Raw genomic sequence first — 11,186 nt, forward strand, 5'->3', positions numbered from 1 at the left:
GTCATCCCCATTCTGCTGACTTTTCCCCGGAACTCCTGGTTCCCCTTATTAATCCATTTCTGTCTTAAAGACACTCAATGACCTGGCCTCCACAACCTTCTGCAGCAAAGAATTCCACAGATTCACCACTCTCTGGCTGAAGAAATTCCTCCTTGTCTCTGTTTTAAAGAATCGTCCCTTTAGCCTGAAGTGTTGTGCCTGATTCACCAGTGTAGTTGCTATGATTTTTGTTACTCTCTTCCTCCTTCTTTTGTGGTGGGATTTGAGTGTTTCCCTCCCCCTGACTCCCAAGTTGTTTCTGTTTTTTTGTTCAGGAGCAGTACCCAAGGAGGGGATGGGACAACAGTCCTGCAACTTTTCCTGCCCAGTTCAGAACCAATGTACCACCGATCCAGCTAATCCACAAATCAGGCTCTCACTGTGTCTAGAGGGATTCTGCTTCCCAATATTCCCATGTATACACACCCGTCACATTGTACCAAACCTTGTTTTGGCTTAGCCTGTGGTCTTCAAACTCACATAGCTGCCACCGTGTTGAAAATCTCAGCAGGTCTGGCAGCATCTGTAAGGAGAGAAAAGAGTTGATGTTTCGAATCCAAATGCCCCTTTGTCAAAGCTAAAAGGCATAGAAAGTAAGAGATATTTATACTGCAGGGGGAGGGAATGAAAGATGAGTCAAAGCCACAGAAACCAGGGGAAAAGACTGCTATTAGCTGCCTACAGAGAGAATAAAGGGTGTGAATGGCCAAACGGCAGAGAAGGGTGGGGAGGGAGCGACCTCTTTTCGCCCTCCTTACTCCTTGCTTAAGCTCCTTTCTATTTTCCTTGTTTCTTGTGTTCCCAGCCTCCAAACCTTGGCAAATGCTTTCTTTTTCTCTTTGACTAGGCTCACAAGATCTCTCATTATCCTTGGTTCCCAAAATTTGCCATACTTATTCTTCATCCTTACAGGAATGTGCCGGTCCTGAATCCCTATCAACTTACATTTGAAAGCCTCCCACATGCCAGACGTTGACTTGTCCTTAAAATTTGCCCCCAATTTACATTCTTCAGTCCCTGTCTAATATTGTTGTAATTAGCCTTCCCCCAATTTAGCACCTTAACTTGAGGATTATACCTTTATCCATCTGTATCTTAAAGCTTACTGAATTGTGGTCACTGTTCCCGAACTGCTCCCCTACTGAAACATCGACCACATGGCCAGGCTTATTCCCCAGTACCCAGTCCATTATGGCCCCTTCCCTAGTTAGACTATCTACATACTAATTCAAGAAGCCCTCCTGGATGCTCCTTACAAACTCGGCCCCATTCTTTCCCCTAGCACGAAGTGAATCCCAGTCAATGTAGGGGAAGTTAAAATCTCCCACCACAACAACCCTTTTAACATTTACACCTTGCCAAAATCTGCCTACATATCTGTTCTTCTATCTTCCACTGGCTGTTGGGCAGCCTGTAGTAAACCCCCAACATTGTGACTACACTCTTCCTATTCCTGAGCTCTATCCATATTGCCTGACTGTAGGAGCCCTCTGAGGCGTTCTCCGTAATACAACTGTGATATTCTCCTTAGTAAAAAGTCTCACAACACCAGGTTACAGTCCAACAGGTTTATTTGGTAGCAGCACCACTAGCATTTGGGACTCTGCCCCTTCATCCCCCACCCCTTTTACATCCCCCTGTATCCCGTCTGAACCGTCTGTATCCTGGAATGTTAAGCTGCCAATCCTGTCCTTCCTTAACCAAGTCTCTGCAATGGCAACAACATCATAGTTCCAAGTACTAATCCAAGCTCTAAATCCCTCTGCCTTACCCGTTACACTTCTTGCATTGAAACACTGCCAAGATTCCTGGTCAAACTGCCTCAAACCCAGTTCTGCACACAGTGATATGCTGATGCTATCTCAGAATGATGTAACCCGAGTAGCAAGTCTCTCTTCATTTTCACAGGCTGGTTCAGAAGGCCCTTCAATGCATTTGATTTCATTGTTTCAGAATACCAAATTTAACCATCTATCTCAGATAACCAAGATAGGTTTGGAGATCATGCGATAGGTTGAAATTATTACTTGTTTTGGAATTGATGTGAACAACCTACAGGTGATGCTGGGTTATCAGAGACAGATATTATCCTCATCAAATAACTTTTTTTGCTAGCAATATCTGGGTAGAGACAGATATCTATAGCTCAACCGCACAGGTATCGGTATATTAAATATATACATACAAAGTTTAAAGTTTTTTTATTAGTGTCACAAGTAGGCTTACGTTAACACTGCAATGAAGTGAAAATCCCCTAGTTCCCACACTCTGCCACCTATTCCGGTACACTGGGGGAGAATTTAGCATGGTCAATGCACCTAACAGCACATCTTTCGGACTACGGGAGGAAACCCACGCAGACGCAAAGAGAACATGCAAACTCCGCACAGAGTCACCTGAGCCAGGAATTGAACACAAGTCCCTGGCACTGTGAGCCAGCAGTGCTAATGCTCCATAACTCCATAGCTAATTGCCATAATTTTTAAGTGGCCAGTCTAATTAAGTTTATGATCAATGATAGCCCCCAGGATCTGAATATCGGTCAGAGGGGGGTGGGGGAGTGGGGGGGGAGAGGTGGCGACAGGGAGGCGGGGGGCGGGGGGGGTGGGAGTGCGATTCAGTGATGATAATGTTATTGAATGTCAAGGTTGGATTACTTTGTCGGAAATGCTCATTGTGTGGCATTTATGTGGCACAAGTGACACTTATAAGCTCCTGTGTAGCATTCAAGTTGCAAAATAATGAGAATTGGTGGGCTAGCTGACCACAGCAGAAAATTGTAGAGTGGATGACAAATTGAAGGAATATCATCCGACAATACACTATTCAAACTCTTACCCACAGGATTACAGGAAAATAATCAACGACTGACATTTCTAGCCTTTAACTCAGAAGTATTGAATCCAACAATAGGCTGTTGTGATTGGCTAATTTAACATAGAGCGGAGGCTAAGTTTGGCACCACAATTCTACATCACAAGCAGCACTTACTGAATGAACCATCACAGATTCTAATGTTCATTCCAGATCCTGATAGGAACAACCCTAGCTCTTTCCCTTTTGTAGCCGTGGCTTTTGTACCTGCACGGCAATGATTTATTACATTTCATAACTGCGGAAAGTTATCTGAAAAAGAAACTATTACAATCTACATGGAAAAGGAAAAAATAGAACACTGCCTTTGTACCTGCTGCAACCAAGGACTAATTGGTCACAGAATGGCAGTATGATGAATGTATCTTAGCATTGCCCGTTATTTGAAGGCGAAACAAAATAAATATTGCGTTTATTTGAAAATTGTCTACTTTCATCCCAAGTTCTTTTCCAGTCAAGCAATTTAGATGTCTCTCATTGAATGCCTCCAAGGAGTGAAGTGATTAGAAATGAAATTGGAATACAGGCCATGGCACATTTGGAAATAATGTTAAAGATACACCAGAGAGAAGCTAATCCAATTTATGATAGATATCCAGCGCGTGTTAGTGTTGGCATTGAAAACAGTCCCGCTAAGTTACAGCTGATAAGTGGAGTGTGGTACTAAAGAAAGATCTTGCATTTAGTGAGCGCTTCTCCTGTCTCCCCAAAGCATTTCACTGAGGGTTAAATACTATAGTGTAACACAAGGTCAATCTGGCAGTAAATTTCAGCATAGCAAGATCCCACAAATGGCAAACAGAAAATCATTCCAGTGAGGTAAGTTGAGGGACATCAGGACATCACCATTGCTCTTCTTTCAAAAATGTCAAGGTTCTCTTTTTGTTCGCCAGGATTTTCTGGCCCCAATGTGAGAGCCCATTGATTTTCGATGGATAAATACCTGGGATAACAGATACGGCCTGTGTGAGATGCTCTAACGGAGGGTTGGTGCAGACTCGATAGGCTGAATGGTTTCTTCCTGCACTGCATGAATTCTATAATATCAGCAGCTAGAAGATGGGTTTGGATATACCTGAGAGATAAGTTTAAGTTTATTTATTAGTGTAGGCTTACATTAATAATGCAATGAAGTTGCTGTGAAAATCCCCAAGTCGCTACACTCTGACACCTGTTCGGGTACACTGAGGGAGAATTTAGCACAGCCAATGCACCTAACCAGCACGTCTTCCGGACAGTGGGAGGAAACCGGAGCACCTGGGCGAAACCCACGCAGACACGAGGAGAACATGCAGACTCCACACAGATAGTTACCTAACCCTAACCCTAACTCAGTTCCCTGGCGCTGTGAGGCAGCAGTGCTAACCACTGTGCCACTGTGATAGGTTCAAACCTCAGTGCAATTTTGAGTTAACTACAAAGGCATTTTAAAGATTTACATAATTTACTACTTGAAGATCCACATGCTGGCATGATCAGAATCACTAATGCCTTCTGAACCGGTTATATGTCATTTACATGTCTACACTTTAAAAGCTTCAAACAAACCCCTCCACTGTCCTTTACTCTTAAGTTAATGGCCCTTCAGTGAAGGGTACAGAATGACAACCCTCTCCAATGGGAATCTGTGCCATCAAACTGTTTACGAAAATGAAGCTTAGGGGTTGCTATAAATTCTGACAGAAGCAAGCTATTCAAAGTTATAAAGGAACTGGATATATTAGAAGCAGTGCAGAGGCTAGGCACATCCCCACTGGAAGGTACCAGACATTGGAAAATGAGAGCATGAATCTATCCAGACCACAACGATGCATCATCTCATGCTCACAAGTGAGTGACAAGGTGAAAATCTATGTTCAAGGGGACTGACTAGGGGCATCACTATGGCAACAGGTGGGAACATGCTGTAGAGTGGGAAGAACATTAACATGACCACAACATAATTCATTGCAAAGGAATTTTCATAGATGAAAACATCTTAACTAGGGCAGTTATCCATGAATTACTACCAGTAAAAGTTGGCGATGAAAGTGTGGATTCATCTGAGGTGCCACACACTGGAATGATATATTCCAGTAATGAAATGATAAACATTCCAATATTAACACCAGAGTGTGGATTTTGAGAGGAAATGAGACTTCAAAGTGTTGGAGAAGGTACAGTGGACTGAAATAAATGAAAAATGATTTAAGAGACAATGATAGACTAAAGTATTCAGGACACTTGCAAAAGTCACACATCAAGGTTGTGCACTTAAGAGAAAAAAAGAAAAACTATGTTTTTTTTAAAGTGAAGTACTTTCAAGTGAAGCAAAATTAGACTCCCTGTGCTGGGGAGGGAAGGAATTATTAAATTAAGCTTGATCTGACCCAAAAGGCTGAGGTATAAAGAAAGTCAATAAATTACATTTACATCGCACTCTTAATGTAGTTAGATATCCCAAGGAGCTTTACCTCATGCAACATAAATCAAAACAATTTTTTCACACAAAAAGAGGAGTCAGGAAAAATGACTGAAAACTTGATCAAAGACATGGGTTTTAAGAAACTCCTTAAAAGCGGAGAGAGAGGGAGAGAGAAAGGTAGAGATCTGGCAGGGTTGACTGAAAGAATTCCAGCGCTTGCGACTCAAGGGATGTGAAAGAGGCTGGGGGAAGGAATTTCCTAAAATCATAGAATCCCTACAGCGCAGGAGACCATTTGGCCCATCGAGCCTACACTGACAACAATCTGCCACCCTATCCCCATACATTTACCCTGGTAAATCCCCTGAGCAAGGGCCAATCTAGCACGACCAATCGACTTAACCCACACACCTTTGGAGTGTGAGAGGGAACCAGAGCTCCTGGAGGAAACCCACGCAAACACAGGGAGAACACACCCCACAAAGTTGCTTAAGGCTGGGATTGAACCTGGGTCTCTGAAGCAATTGTGCTAACAATTGTGCTAACATGCCACACAGTTTGTATCTTGCAAGCTTGTACGGAGATGACAGAAAGAGCTTGCCTTAAACAAGAAATAGAAAGCATGCTTTTTAATGTATGCATGAAATTACTACGGGGAGAATAATACCAGTGTGTGTTACTAAAGAAAATTGTTCCTTCAAGATAAAATTTCATTTGTTAAAAAATAAACAGAGGTTGAGTAAATTATTTGTTTCACACTTTGCTCAGTAGAAAACAGTTGATTTATTTGGCAGATTTTAATAAATAAGCTGGAACAACAAGAATATTATTCAACATAGAAACATAGGAGATAGGAGCAGGATGAGGCCATTTGGCCCTTCGAGCCTTCTCTGTCATTCATTACGATTATAGCTGATCATCCAACTCAACCGCCTAATCCTGCTTTCTCTCCATAACCTTTCATCCCATTCACCCCAAGTGCTATATCCAGCCGCCTCTTGAATACATTCAATGTTTTGGCATCGACCACTTCCTGTGGTAATGAATTCCACAGGCTCACCACTCTTTGGGTGAAGAAATGTCTCCTCATCTCTGTCCTAAATGGTCTATCCCGAATCCCCAGACTGTGACCCCTGATTCTGAACTCCCCCGCAATCGGAAACATGAAAGAAAGAAAAACAAAGATAATCCCAGGGGAGACTGAAATTTTAAAAAAGGGATAAAGAGTGGGATTTTCTAGCCTTTCCCCACAGCGGGTTCTTTCATGACTGAAAAAAAGAGAGAAAGTTGCACAAAAGGAATCGGACAGGGGACAGTCTGGAAAATCAGTCCAGGAATGTGAATGTTAAGTGCTCATTGTTCCTGTGGAGCTGAGTCGAGAGGCAGCGATTTTTGGGCGTGCGAGGAGGCAAAAATAAGGTATAATTTTCTGTTTATTCCGTTTAACTTTTTATTTTTAGTGTTAAGTCGCGAGTTTCGGCGGTTTTTTTTTAAATTAGTTAGAAACCGGAAGTCGTCACTAGGACGCTTACCGGTAGTTGTAGTTTTTTTTTCGGGTTTAAAAACACCTACCTCCGTGTCTCGGCCTCATTGTTCCTGTGGAGCTGAGTCGAGAGGCAGCGATTTTTGGGCGTGCGAGGAGGCAAAAATAAGGTATAATTTTCTGTTTATTCCGTTTAACTTTTTATTTTTAGTGTTAAGTCGCGAGTTTCGGCGGTTTTTTTTTAAATTAGTTAGAAACCGGAAGTCGTCACTAGGACGCTTACCGGTAGTTGTAGTTTTTTTTTTCGGGTTTAAAAACACCTACCTCCGTGTCTCGGCCTCATTGTTCCTGTGGAGCTGAGTCGAGAGGCAGCGATTTTTGGGCGTGCGAGGAGGCAAAAATAAGGTATAATTTTCTGTTTATTCCGTTTAACTTTTTATTTTTAGTGTTAAGTCGCGAGTTTCGGCGGTTTTTTTTTAAATTAGTTAGAAACCGGAAGTCGTCACTAGGACGCTTACCGGTAGTTGTAGTTTTTTTTTCGGGTTTAAAAACACCTACCTCCGTGTCTCGGCCTCATTGTTCCTGTGGAGCTGAGTCGAGAGGCAGCGATTTTTGGGCGTGCGAGGAGGCAAAAATAAGGTATAATTTTCTGTTTATTCCGTTTAACTTTTTATTTTTAGTGTTAAGTCGCGAGTTTCGGCGGTTTTTTTTTAAATTAGTTAGAAACCGGAAGTCGTCACTAGGACGCTTACCGGTAGTTGTAGTTTTTTTTTCGGGTTTAAAAACACCTACCTCCGTGTCTCGGCCTCATTGTTCCTGTGGAGCTGAGTCGAGAGGCAGCGATTTTTGGGCGTGCGAGGAGGCAAAAATAAGGTATAATTTTCTGTTTATTCCGTTTAACTTTTTATTTTTAGTGTTAAGTCGCGAGTTTCGGCGGTTTTTTTTTAAATTAGTTAGAAACCGGAAGTCGTCACTAGGACGCTTACCGGTAGTTGTAGTTTTTTTTTCGGGTTTAAAAACACCTACCTCCGTGTCTCGGCCTCATTGTTCCTGTGGAGCTGAGTCGAGAGGCAGCGATTTTTGGGCGTGCGAGGAGGCAAAAATAAGGTATAATTTTCTGTTTATTCCGTTTAACTTTTTATTTTTAGTGTTAAGTCGCGAGTTTCGGCGGTTTTTTTTTAAATTAGTTAGAAACCGGAAGTCGTCACTAGGACGCTTACCGGTAGTTGTAGTTTTTTTTTCTCGTGCCCCTAACACTATAAATTAGTGCAGAGAGGATTCCCGATTCTCTACACTGGTAGAGAATCCCACCCTTCCACCTCCTCTAACCTAATTATAAGTGTGAGGGAAGTTTTTTTTTTATATTCTTACTTTTCTGCTGGTAATTGATTCAGGGATGGCAGTTCAGGCTGTAAGCTGCATCTCCTGTGGGATGTATGTAGTGAGGGACTCCCACAGTGTTTCAGGTGATTTTACTTGTGGGAAGTGTGTTAGATTGCAGTTTCTGGAGGAGCGTGTAAAGGAGCTGGAAGGGGAATTAGAGGAGCTCCGTATAATTCGGGAAGTGGAGCAGGACATAGAAAGGAGTTATAAGGAGATAGTCACTCCTAGGAATAAGTCTTGGGTCACTGCCAGGAAGAGGGGCAAAAAGCAGTTGGGGGGACAATCCCCTGGGGCTGTTCCCCTCCAAAATAGGTTCTCGGTCCTGGAGGCTACAGTTGAGGAGAAATCAACTGGGGATAGCCAAAGGGAGCAGGTCTCTGGGGGTGAGCCTATTGGCAAGCCTCAGGTGGTTAGGGGTAAGAGATTGGGCCTCGTGATTGGGGACTCCACGGTTATGGGGACGGATAGGAGAGTTGGAGGTAAGGGTAGGGACTCTGGGCTGGTGTGTTGCCTACCAGGGGCTGGGGTCCAGGATGTATCGGACAGAGTATTCAGGACTCTTAGGGGAGAGGGAGATCAACCCCAAGTTATAGTTCATGTGGGGACACATGACATAGGGAGATTAAGGGAAGGGGAGATTAAGCAAAGATTTATGGAGTTGGGATGGAAACTCAAGGCGAAGTCAGAAAGAGTAGTTATATCTGGACTCTTGCCTGTGCCACGGGATAGATTAGAGAGGAATAGGGAGAGGGAAAGTTTGAACTCGTGGCTGAGGGGATGGTGCAGGAGGGAGGGGTTCAGGTACTTGAGCAATTGGGGCTCATTCTGGGGAAGGTGGGACCTCTATAAGAGGGATGGTCTACACCTGAACCAGAGGGGAATCAATATCCTGGGGGGTAAATTTGCAAAAGCGATGCAGGAAGGTTTAAACTGATTCGGAGGGGGGGAGGGATAGTGAGGAAAGGGGGTGAAAGTGAGGGGGGCATAGTTGGGGAATGCAAGGCACGGCATAGTGGGGGTGGGGCGGAGCAGGGTTTGAAATGCGTGTACTTTAATGCGAGGAGTATTCGCAATAAAGTGGATGAACTTGCAGCGTGGATCAGTACCTGGGACTTTGATGTTGTGGCCATTTCTGAGACTTGGATAGAGCAGGGTCAGGAATGGATGTTGCAGGTTCCGGGGTACAAATGCTTTAGTCGGAGTAGAGAAGAAGGTAGAAGGGGGGGTGGGGTAGCATTGCTAGTCAAGGACTGTATCACAGTGTCGGAGAGAAAGTTTGATGAGGACTTGTCAGTTGAGGTAGTATGGGCGGAGATTAGAAATAGGAGAGGAGAGGTCACCCTGTTGGGAGTCTTTTATAGACCTCCTAAAAGTTCTAGAGAGGTTGAGGAAAGGATTGCGGAGACAATCCTGGTTAGGAGTGAAAGTAATAGGGTAATTGTTATGGGGGACTTTAACTTTACGAATATTGATTGGAGTTGCTATAGTTCTAGCTCGCTAGAGGGGTCAGTGTTTGTACAAAGCGTGCAGGAAGGTTTTTTGTCTCAGTATGTAGACAGGCCAACTAGAGGTGAGGCTATATTGGATTTGGTGCTGGGAAATGAGCCAGACCAGGTGCTAGACTTGGAAGTTGGTGTGCATTTTGGTGATAGTGACCACAATTCGGTTACGTTCACCTTAGTGATGGGAAGAGATAGGCGTGAACCTCGGGTCAGCAATTTTAGCTGGGGTAAGGGCGATTATGAGGCTATCAGGAGTGAATTAGGAAGCATGGATTGGATTAGGGGATTGCAGGGACTGGGAACATCTGAAATGTGGAATTTTTTCAAGGAGCAGCTACTGCGAGTCCTTGATAGGTATGTCCCTGTCAGGCATGGTGGATTTGGTAGATCTAGGGAACCGTGGTGCACTAAAAGAGTTGAGTCGATGGTTAAAAAGAAAAAGGAGGCTTATGTTCGGATGAGATTGGAGGGCTCAGATAGTGCACTAGAAAGCTTTAGATTGGCTAGGAGGGAGTTGAAGAGTGAGTTGAGAAGGGCTAAAAGAGGACATGAGAAGACTTTGGCTGATAGGATTAAGGAGAATCCTAAGGCGTTCTATAAGTATGTCAAGAACAGAAGGTTGGTCAGGGCAAGATTAGGGCCAGTTACAGACAGCAGGGGGAAGTTGTGTGTGGAACCGGAGGAGATTGGAGAAGTATTGAACCAATATTTCTCTTCGGTGTTCACGCAGGGGGACATGAATATAGCTGAGGAGGACATTGGGTCGCAGGGGTGTAAAATAGAAAGTATTACGGTTGATAAAGAGGATGTGCTGGAAATTCTTGAGGGGCTGAAAATAGATAAGTCCCCTGGTCCGGATGGGATCTACCCTAGGATTCTCTGGGAGGCTAGAGAGGTGATTGCAGAGCCTCTGGCTCAGATCTTCAGGTCGTCATTGGTCTCTGGTGTAGTCCCGGAGGATTGGAGGATAGCGAATGTTGTCCCATTGTTTAAGAAGGGGAACAGAGACTTTGCCGGGAATTATAGACCGGTGAGTCTTACTTCTGTTGTGGGCAAGGTTTTAGAAAAAATTATTAGGGATAGGATTTATAGTTATTTGGAGTGTAATGAATTGATTAGAAATAGTCAGCATGGTTTTGTAGCAGGTAGGTCGTGCCTTACTAACCTTATTGAGTTTTTTGAGAAGGTGACCAAAGAGGTGGATGGGGGTAAGGCAGTTGACGTGGTATACATGGATTTTAGTAAGGCGTTCGATAAGGTTCACCATGGTAGGCTTCTGCAGAAAATGCAGATGTATGGGATTGTGGGTAATCTAGGAAGTTGGATCAGGAATTGGCTATCAGATAGGAGACAGAGGGTGGTGGTGGATGGTAAATATTCATCATGGAGTGCAGTTACGAGTGGTGTGCCTCAGGGATCTGTTTTGGGGCCACTGTTGTTTGTAATTTTTATTAATGATCTGGATGAGGGTATAGTTGGGTGGATTAGTAAATTTGCTGAT

The sequence above is a fragment of the Carcharhinus amblyrhynchos genome, chromosome 19 (assembly GCF_965287045.1).
Source record: "Carcharhinus amblyrhynchos chromosome 19, sCarAmb.v2.hapA, whole genome shotgun sequence".
NCBI classification, from domain to species: Eukaryota; Metazoa; Chordata; class Chondrichthyes; order Carcharhiniformes; family Carcharhinidae; genus Carcharhinus; species Carcharhinus amblyrhynchos.